The sequence below is a fragment of the Paramisgurnus dabryanus genome, unplaced genomic scaffold (assembly GCF_030506205.2).
Source record: "Paramisgurnus dabryanus unplaced genomic scaffold, PD_genome_1.1 h2tg000254l_1_41051__unordered_in_group10, whole genome shotgun sequence".
NCBI classification, from domain to species: domain Eukaryota; kingdom Metazoa; phylum Chordata; class Actinopteri; order Cypriniformes; family Cobitidae; genus Paramisgurnus; species Paramisgurnus dabryanus.
The window spans coordinates 12501-22500 of NW_027394147.1; the positions used below are offsets into that span (position 1 = coordinate 12501).

A 10000-nucleotide genomic window follows, 5' to 3' on the forward strand; every position below is an offset into this window, starting at 1 on the left:
TCGGGGGTCCGGGGCCGGCCTCGGGTGCACTGTGGTCGGGTAGAGGTGCCACCGTCCTCGGGGGTCCGAGGCCGGCCTCGGGTGCACTGTGGTCGGGTAGAGGTGCCACAGTTCTCGGGGTCGTATCTCGGCCGGGGAAAGGGTTAGAGAGGCGAGGGTTGGCTCGTTGGAAAGGTCCCTCCGCGGGGCGTCCGAGGGTGGGTGTCCCGAAGGGCTGCGGCGAAGGGCTCCGGAGCTACGGCCGTGGGAATATCAAGGGGTGGTACCCCGTATCTCGGCCGGGGAAAGGGTTAGAGAGGCGAGGGTTGGCTCGTTGGAAAGGTCCATTCGCGGGGCGTCCGAGGGTGGGTGTCCCGAAGGGCTGCGGCGAAGGGCTCCGGAGCTACGGCCGTGGGAATATCAAGGGGTGGTACCCCGTATCTCGGCCGGGGAAAGGGTTAGAGAGGCGAGGGTTGGCTCGTTGGAAAGGTCCCTCCGCGGGTCGTCCGAGGGTGGGTGTCCCGAAGGGCTGCGGCGAAGGGCTCCGGAGCTACGGCCGTGGGAATATCAAGGGGTGGTACCCCGTATCTCGGCCGGGCTTAGGGTTAGAGAGGCGCGGGTTGGCTCGTTGGATAGGTCCGCTCCGGTAGAGCAACCGACCCAAGGGACGAGTCGATCCGACCCAAGGCGCCCGAGCTACGGGCGTTTAAAGGTCAGGCGGTGGTGCCCCGTATCTCGGCCGGGCTTGGGGTTAGAGAGACGCGGGTTGGCTCGTTGGAAAGGTCCCCTCCGGTGGAGCAACCGACCCAAAGGGCGAAGTCCTGGGACTTTGTGCGCCGGAGCTACGGGCGTTTAAAGGTCAGGCGGTGGTGCCCCGTATCTCGGCCGGGCTTAGGGTTAGAGAGACGAGGGTTGGCTCGTTGGAAAGGGCCGCTCCGGTAGAGCAACCGACCCAAAGGGCGAGTCGATCCGAGCAAAGGCGTCCGAGCTGCGGCCGTGGGAAAATCCGCGGAGGGACCGCCGTATCTCGGCCGGGCTTGGGGTTAGGGAGAAGCGGGTAGGCTCGTTCGAAAGGTCCCCTCGGGTGGAGCAACCGACCCAAAGGGCGAGTCGATCCGAGCAAAGGCGCCCGAGTTACGGCCGTTTAAAGGTCAGGCGGTGGTACCCCGTATCTCGGCCGGGCTTAGGGTTAGAGAGACGAGGGTTGGCTCGTTGGAAAGGTCCGCTCGGGTGGAGCAACAGACCCAAAGGGCGAGTCGATCCGAGCAAAGGCGCCCGAGCTGCGGCCGTTGGAAAATCCGGGGAGGGACCGCCGTATCTCGGCCGGGCTTAGGGTTAGAGAGAAGCGGGTTGGCTCGTTGGATAGGGCCGCTCCGGTAGAGCAACCGACCCGAAGGGCGAGTCGATCCGAGCAAAGGCGCCCGAGCTGCGGCCGTGGGAAAATCCGCGGAGGGACCGCCGTATCTCGGCCGGGCTTAGGGTTAGAGAGAAGCGGGTTGGCTCGTTGGATAGGGCCGCTCCGGTAGAGCAACCGACCCAAAGGGCGAGTCGATCCGAGCAAAGGCGCCCGTGCTGCGGCCGTGGGAAAATCCGCGGAGGGACCGCCGTATCTCGGCCGGGCTTAGGGTTAGAGAGACGAGGGTTGGCTCGTTGGATAGGGCCGCTCCGGTAGGGCAACCGACCCAAAGGGCGAGTCGATCCGAGCAAAGGCGCCCGTGCTGCGGCCGTGGGAAAATCCGGGGAGGGACCGCCGTATCTCGGCCGGGCTTAGGGTTAGAGAGACGAGGGTTGGCTCGTTGGATAGGGCCGCTCCGGTAGAGCAACCGACCCAAAGGGCGAGTCGATCCGAGCAAAGGCGCCCGTGCTGCGGCCGTGGGAAAATCCGGGGAGGGACCGCCGTATCTCGGCCGGGCTTAGGGTTAGAGAGACGAGGGTTGGCTCGTTGGATAGGGCCGCTCCGGTAGAGCAACCGACCCAAAGGGCGAGTCGATCCGAGCAAAGGCGCCCGTGCTGCGGCCGTGGGAAAATCCGGGGAGGGACCGCCGTATCTCGGCCGGGCTTAGGGTTAGAGAGACGAGGGTTGGCTCGTTGGATAGGGCCGCTCCGGTAGAGCAACCGACCCAAAGGGCGAGTCGATCCGAGCAAAGGCGCCCGTGCTGCGGCCGTGGGAAAATCCGGGGAGGGACCGCCGTATCTCGGCCGGGGAAAGGGTTAGAGAGACGAGGGTTGGCTCGTTGGATAGGGCCGCTCCGGTAGAGCAACCGACCCAAAGGGCGAGTCGATCCGAGCAAAGGCGCCCGTGCTGCGGCCGTGGGAAAATCCGGGGAGGGACCGCCGTATCTCGGCCGGGGAAAGGGCTAGAGGCTCGCGGGTAGGCTCGTTCGAAAGCTCCCCTCCGGCATAGCGACCGACCCGAAGGGCGAAGGCCCCGGACCCGAGGCGCCCGAGAAACGGCCGTGGGAAAATCCGGGCATAGACCGCCGTATCTCGGCCGGGGAAGGGGCTAGAGGCTCGCGGGTAGGCTCGTTCGAAAGGCCCCCTCCGGCGGAGCGACCGACCCAAAGGGCGAAGGCCCCGGACCCGAGGCGCCCGAGATACGGCCGCGGGAATTTCCGCGAGCTTCGACCGGACGTATCTCCGGCGGGCGGGGTCGCACGGACCCGAGGCCGGGCTCGTCGGAAAGCCCCGGGACGGACCTTTCGAACGAGACCGGCCGCGCGTCCGGGCGACCTCCGAGGCGGACGCTAGGGGCGCCGGAGCCCCGGACGAGCGAAAATTCCGCGACCACCCGCCCGTATCTCGGCCCGGGAAAGGGCCAGAGACTCGAGGGAGGGCTCGTTCGAAAGCTCCCCTCCGGCATAGCGACCGACCCGAAGGGCGAAGGCCCCGGACCCGAGGCGCCCGAGAAACGGCCGTGGGAAAATCCCGCGGGGGTAGGCCGTATCTCGGCCCCGGAAAGGGCTAGCGACGCGCGGGTGGGCTCGTTCGAAAGGCCCCCCGCGGAGGAGCCACCCACCCGAAGGGCGAAGGCCCCGGACCCGGGGCGCCGGAGCAGCGCGGTAACGAAATTCGAATTTTCGACCGGAAGTATCTCGGGCCCCCGGGGTCGCACGGACCCGCGGCCGGTCTCGTCGGAAAGCCCCGGGCGAGACCTTTCCGACGAGCCCGGCCCCGAGTCCGTAGGACCTTCCCCGGCCGAGATACGGCGCCCGGCAGTTCATTGGCCGATATCTCGGAAACGGGGCGTCGTAGACGCTCCGTGGTATTGGTGACCTTGACGATGCCGGGTCAGACGAGTCGGCCGCGGGCACGGGCCCGGGGGCGCCGGCCGCCAGAGTCGGGTGGCTCGCGCACTTCCAGGCGGGCCGCTCGCAGCACCTCCAGGCACCCCGACCCACTCGCCGAGGCCGACCGAGGTGCGCCGTCCCGGCCGCGGACCGGTCGGGGTCCCCTCTCGAAAGGGCAGTAGTGTGAACAGGTGCCATCGGGTATATAGGGGAAGGGGTCCTCTCGAACCAGGCCTTCGAACCCGCGCGAGCCTAGCCCGGCAAGGCTCACCCTCCCCGGCCACGGGTTCGGCCTCCGTCCCCCTGGAGGTCCGGCACCTCCAGGGTCCCCGACCCTGCCTCCCCTGCCCGAGGGGAGGCCTCCGAGGCGGGCCTGACAGGGCGGCCCTCCCTCCTGGAAGTCCGGTTCCTCCAGGGTCCCCGACCCTGCCTCCCCTGCCCGAGGGGAGGCCTCCGAGGCGGGCCTGACAGGGCGGCCCTCCCTCCTGGAAGTATGGTTCCTCCAGGGCACGCGTCCCTACCTCCGTAGCCCAGATGGGTGACTCCGAGGCGGGCCTGACAGGGCGGCCCTCCCTCCTGGAAGTCCGGTTCCTCCAGGGCACACGTCCCTGCCTCCTTAGCCCAGAGAGGTGACTCCGAGGCGGGCCTGACAGGGCGGCCCTCCCTCCTGGAAGTCCGGTTCCTCCAGGGCACACGTCCCTACCTCCGTAGCCCAGATGGGTGACTCGAAAGCGGGCCTGACAGGGCGGCCCTCCCTCCTGGAAGTCTGGTTCCTCCAGGGCACACGTCCCTGCCTCCTTAGCCCAGAGAGGTGACTCCGAGGCGGGCCTGACAGGGCGGCCCTCCCTCCTGGAAGTCCGGTTCCTCCAGGGCACACGTCTCTGCCTCCTTAGCCCAGAGAGGTGACTCCGAGGCGGGCCTGACAGGGCGGCCCTCCCTCCTGGAAGTCCGGTTCCTCCAGGGCACACGTCCCTGCCTCCTTAGCCCAGAGAGGTGACTCCGAGGCGGGCCTGACAGGGCGGCCCTCCCTCCTGGAAGTCCGGTTCCTCCAGGGCACACGTCTCTGCCTCCTTAGCCCAGAGAGGTGACTCCGAGGCGGGCCTGACAGGGCGGCCCTCCCTCCTGGAAGTCCGGTTCCTCCAGGGCACACGTCCCTACCTCCGTAGCCCAGACGGGTGACTCGAAAGCGGGCCTGACAGGGCGGCCCTCCCTCCTGGAAGTCTGGTTCCTCCAGGGCACACGTCCCTGCCTCCTTAGCCCAGAGAGGTGACTCCGAGGCGGGCCTGACAGGGCGGCCCTCCCTCCTGGAAGTCCGTTTCCTCCAGGGCACACGTCCCTACCTCCGTAGCCCAGATGGGTGACTCGAAAGCGGGCCTGACAGGGCGGCCCTCCCTCCTGGAAGTCTGGTTCCTCCAGGGCACACGTCCCTACCTCCGTAGCCCAGATGGGTGACTCGAAAGCGGGCCTGACAGGGCGGCCCTCCCTCCTGGAAGTCTGGTTCCTCCAGGGCACGCGTCCCTGCCTCCGTAGCCCAGATGGGTGACTCCGAGGCGGGCCTGACAGGGCGGCCCTCCCTCCTGGAAGTCTGGTTCCTCCAGGGCACACGTCCCTACCTCCTTAGCCCAGATGGGTGACTCGAAAGCGGGCCTGACAGGGCGGCCCTCCCTCCTGGAAGTCTGGTTCCTCCAGGGCACACGTCCCTACCTCCTTAGCCCAGATGGGTGACTCCGAGGCGGGCCTGACAGGGCGGCCCTCCCTCCTGGAAGTCTGGTTCCTCCAGGGCACGCGTCCCTACCTCCTTAGCCCAGAGAGGTGACTCCGAGGCGGGCCTGACAGGGCGGCCCTCCCTCCTGGAAGTCTGGTTCCTCCAGGGCACACGTCCCTACCTCCTTAGCCCAGATGGGTGACTCGAAAGCGGGCCTGACAGGGCGGCCCTCCCTCCTGGAAGTCTGGTTCCTCCAGGGCACACGTCCCTACCTCCTTAGCCCAGATGGGTGACTCGAAATCGGGCCTGACAGGGCGGCCCTCCCTCCTGGAAGTCTGGTTCCTCCAGGGCACACGTCCCTACCTCCTTAGCCCAGATGGGTGACTCGAAATCGGGCCTGACAGGGCGGCCCTCCCTCCTGGAAGTCTGGTTCCTCCAGGGCACACGTCCCTACCTCCTTAGCCCAGATGGGTGACTCGAAAGCGGGCCTGACAGGGCGGCCCTCCCTCCTGGAAGTCTGGTTCCTCCAGGGCACACGTCCCTACCTCCTTAGCCCAGATGGGTGACTCCGAGGCGGGCCTGACAGGGCGGCCCTCCCTCCTGGAAGTCTGGTTCCTCCAGGGCACACGTCCCTACCTCCTTAGCCCAGAGAGGTGACTCCGAGGCGGGCCTGACAGGGCGGCCCTCCCTCCTGGAAGTCCGGTTCCTCCAGGGCACACGTCCCTACCTCCTTAGCCCAGATGGGTGACTCGAAATCGGGCCTGACAGGGCGGCCCTCCCTCCTGGAAGTCCGGTTCCTCCAGGGCACACGTCCCTACCTCCTTAGCCCAGATGGGTGACTCGAAATCGGGCCTGACAGGGCGGCCCTCCCTCCTGGAAGTCTGGTTCCTCCAGGGCACACGTCCCTACCTCCTTAGCCCAGATGGGTGACTCGAAAGCGGGCCTGACAGGGCGGCCCTCCCTCCTGGAAGTCTGGTTCCTCCAGGGCACACGTCCCTACCTCCTTAGCCCAGATGGGTGACTCGAAAGCGGGCCTGACAGGGCGGCCCTCCCTCCTGGAAGTCTGGTTCCTCCAGGGCACACGTCCCTACCTCCTTAGCCCAGATGGGTGACTCGAAATCGGGCCTGACAGGGCGGCCCTCCCTCCTGGAAGTCTGGTTCCTCCAGGGCACACGTCCCTACCTCCTTAGCCCAGATGGGTGACTCGAAAGCGGGCCTGACAGGGCGGCCCTCCCTCCTGGAAGTCTGGTTCCTCCAGGGCACACGTCCCTACCTCCTTAGCCCAGATGGGTGACTCGAAAGCGGGCCTGACAGGGCGGCCCTCCCTCCTGGAAGTCAGGTTCCTCCAGGGCACACGTCCCTACCTCCGTAGCCCAGAGTGGTGACTCGAAAGCGGACGCGGGAGGGTGTACGTGGCGCACCCCCAGGCCGAAGAGAGGTCTCGTGAGCGGACGCGAGGGTGTACGACAGAAGGCCTGGAAGTCTCTGACTTCCAGGGTCACCGACCCTACCTCATGAGCCCGAAGAGGTGACTCGAATGCGGACGCGGGGGTGTACGTGGCGCACCCCCAGGCCGAAGAGAGGTCTCGTGAGCGGACACGAGAAGTACGACAGAGGGCCTGGAAGCAAAAGCGGGTGACTCGTGCACTTCCAGAAAAGGCAAAAGCGGGTGACTCGTGCACTTCCATAAAGCCGAAAAGAGGTCTCGTGAGCGGACACGAGAAGTACGACAGAGGGCCTGGAGGTAAAAGCGGGTGACTCGTGCACTTCCAGGGTCTCCGACCTTACGGCGCCTTCCGACGCGGGCGCCTCCTCCCGGACGAGCCACGGGAAGGGCCCCTTCTCTCAAGGGGCGGTCGTTTGAACAGGTGCCATCGGGTATATAGGGATGGGTGCCTCGAAGTGGACCTCCAGCGTCCTCCCTCCCTGCGACAGATCCCAAGAAAGGTCTGTGCGCGTCGGTGTGCGATGAACGAAAAACCGTTAAAAGAACTGGAACGGTTGGAACGGACGAAGGGCGTCTGATGTGAGGCAGCGCCCCGGGCGAGTGTCGGCCGAAGGCTCACAATTAAAGAGCTCATACCCGAAAGATGGGAAAAAACGATCCGCCCTGGATCATCAAGGCTAATGCCTAAAAACTAAAGCTACCTTGGGTGATGGAACTCGGCTACGGCCGCAAAACGATCCGCCCTGGATCATCAAGGCTAATGCCTAAAAACTAAAGCTACCTTGGGTGATGGAACTCGGCTACGGCCGCAAAACGATCCGCCCTGGATCAAGGCTACGGCCTAAAAACGGCAAAAAAAGATCCAAAAGTCCCTGGATCAAGGCGCTTCGGCTTAAAACCTGTGAAAAGATCCGCCCTGGATCAAGGCTACGGCCTTAAAACTGCTCAAAAGATCCGCCCTGGATCAAGGCTACGGCCTTAAAACTGCTAAAAAGATCCTAAAGTCTCTGGATCTAGGCTACGGCCTCAAAGACACACGTGTTGTGAGAAAAGATCCGCCCTGGATCTCCAGGCTACGGCCTCAAAGGTTCGACCCGACCATATATGCTCAGACACGGGCGAACACAAAAGCGTAACAACCCCTGTTGGAACCGTCGAAGGATCTCGGCGTCGGCCGTAAAACGGAAACCCCCCGGTCGTCGGTACGCGTGTGGCGGTCGAGGGCCCCCGGCCGCCGGTCGGGCGGGCGCGTGGATAGGTCTCCCGAGCGGTCAAGGAGTCCCGGAAGCCGGTCGGGCGAGCGGCCGGCCCCGGGGCACCCTACCCTCTCGGGCGCACCGACCCCACGCGTTTCGTCTCGGTCGGCGTCCGGGGTTCCGAGACACCCTTATGTATCTGTGTGACAGACGGAGTGGCACACCGTCTGCGGCGGGACAGGGCCGCCGACCGCGATGGAAGTCGAGTGTGGCGGCTTCCAGGGTCCAAGACCCTATAGACGGACGGAGTGGCGACCCGTCTGCGGCGGGCCAGGGCCGCCGACCGCGATGGAAGTCGAGTGGGGCGGCTTCCAGGGTCCAAGACCCTACAGACAGACGGAGTGGCGACCCGTCTGCGGCGGGCCAGGGCCGCCGACCGCGATGGAAGTCGAGTGGGGCGGCTTCCAGGGTCCAAGACCCTACAGACAGACGGAGTGGTGACCCGTCTGCGGCGGGACAGGGCCGCCGACCGTTACGGAAGTCGAGGGGGACGGCTTCCAGGGTCCAAGACCCTATCTGTGTGACAGACGAAGGTGCATCGTCTGGGGCGGGACAGGGCCGCCGACCGCTATGGAAGTCGAGTTGGGTTGCTCGTGAACTTCCAGGGTCCAAGACCCTCTCTTCGTGACCGACGAAGGTGCTCTGTCTGGGGCGGTACGGGGCCGCCGACCGCTATGGAAGTCGAGTTGGGTTGCTCGTGTACTTCCAGGGTCCAAGACCCTCTCTTCGTGACCGACGAAGGTGCTCTGTCTGGGGCGGTACGGGGCCGCCGACCGCTATGGAAGTCGAGTTGGGTGGCTCGTGCACTTCCAGGGTCCAAGACCCAACGCGTTTGACCGACGAAGGTGCCCCGTCCCCGGGCACGGACGGGGACGGGCCCGGCCTCCGGGCCGCCGTGGAAGTCGAGTCGGGTGGCTCTCGCACTTCCAGGGTCCTCGACCCTATCTGTCTGACCGACGAAGGCGCTTCGTCTCGGGCGGGCCAGGGCCGCCAGCCGCTATGGAAGCCGAGTCGGGTGGCTCGTGCGCTTCCAGGGTCCACGACCCTGCCTTCGTGACCGACGAAGGCGCTCTGTCTGGGGCGGTACAGAGCCGGGCCCCGTCCAGCAGGGGACGGTGGCCCGAACAGGTGCCATCGGGTATATAGGGAAGAGCACCTCGCTGATTCTCCAAGGTGATAGGCTACCGGATCCCATGACCTCTCGAGCCCAGCGAGAGGCCTCTCGAGCGGACACAAATGCCTCGAAAAAGTCCCTCTGCACTGAGGTAGTGACGATTCTTATTACGAATGGCAAATCATCCAAGGAAGGGACGAACCCGGCTGGCCTCGGCCGTTAAACGAGCCGGCTTCGTTCGGCCGCTAAACGAACCGGCGTCGTTCGGCCGCAAAACGAACCGGCGTCGGCCGCTAAACGAAACCCCGGGCGGGACAGGGCCGCCCACGTCTCAGCCTTAATGACCCGTTACGGGGTGACGCCCGGATACGCTTTGTGTGTCATGGCCCTGAGATTCTGGAAATCGAACTGCGCCTGGGGCAGGCCTCCGCCCGGCCGACGTTAGCGCGTCGGCCGCCATGGGCGGTCGGTTCCTCCCCGACCCGGCGCTCTCGCCTCCAGGGGGGCTCTCCGGAGCCCGCCCGACCCTTTCCGCGGGAGACTCAGACGGTCCGTCAGACGCGAAGGTCCGCCACCGGCGGCCGGCGAGGGCCTCGGCGACCGAGGGCGGAGACGCCCCCGGCCCGTCGCGGCCACCCGGCCCCGCGAAACGCACCTTTCCTCGGTTACGGCCCACCCGGCCGCCCCTCAGCCTACGAGAGGGGAGAGCCACACGAGAGTGGCCCCGGTCCCGCTCCCCCCGGGGGGTGGAAACCGGGACCCGCGCCGCGTGAACCCCGGGTCAGAGCGAGGCTCTCCTACGGCTACACTACCTGGTTGATCCTGCCAGTAACATATGCTTGTCTCAAAGATTAAGCCATGCAGGTCTAAGTGCACACGGCCGGTACAGTGAAACTGCGAATGGCTCATTAAATCAGTTATGGTTCCTTTGATCGCTCCACCCGTACTTGGATAACTGTGGCAATTCCAGAGCTAATACATGCAAACGAGCGCCGACCCGGCCCGCGAGGGCCGGGGACGCGTGCATTTATCAGACCCAAAACCCATCCGGGACGCGTCTCCGGGCGCGCCCCGGCCGCTTTGGTGACTCAGGATAACCTCGAGCCGATCGCGCGCCCCCGCGGCGGCGACGACTCATTCGAATGTCTGCCCTATCAACTTTCGATGGTACTTTAGGCGCCTACCATGGTGACCACGGGTGACGGGGAATCA

At 65.9% G+C, this 10000-nt stretch overlaps 1 non-coding gene across 1 annotated transcript in view; it reads left to right on the top strand.

Annotated features, from left to right (window-relative positions):
* The first annotated feature begins 9597 nt into the window (after positions 1-9597).
* LOC135765707 (18S ribosomal RNA) overlaps positions 9598-10000 on the top strand; it is a 1855-nt gene continuing 1452 nt past the window's right edge. The window contains exon 1 of the ribosomal RNA XR_010540974.1: positions 9598-10000. This exon is cut by the window's right edge and continues 1452 nt beyond it. This is a non-coding gene — a ribosomal RNA (18S ribosomal RNA).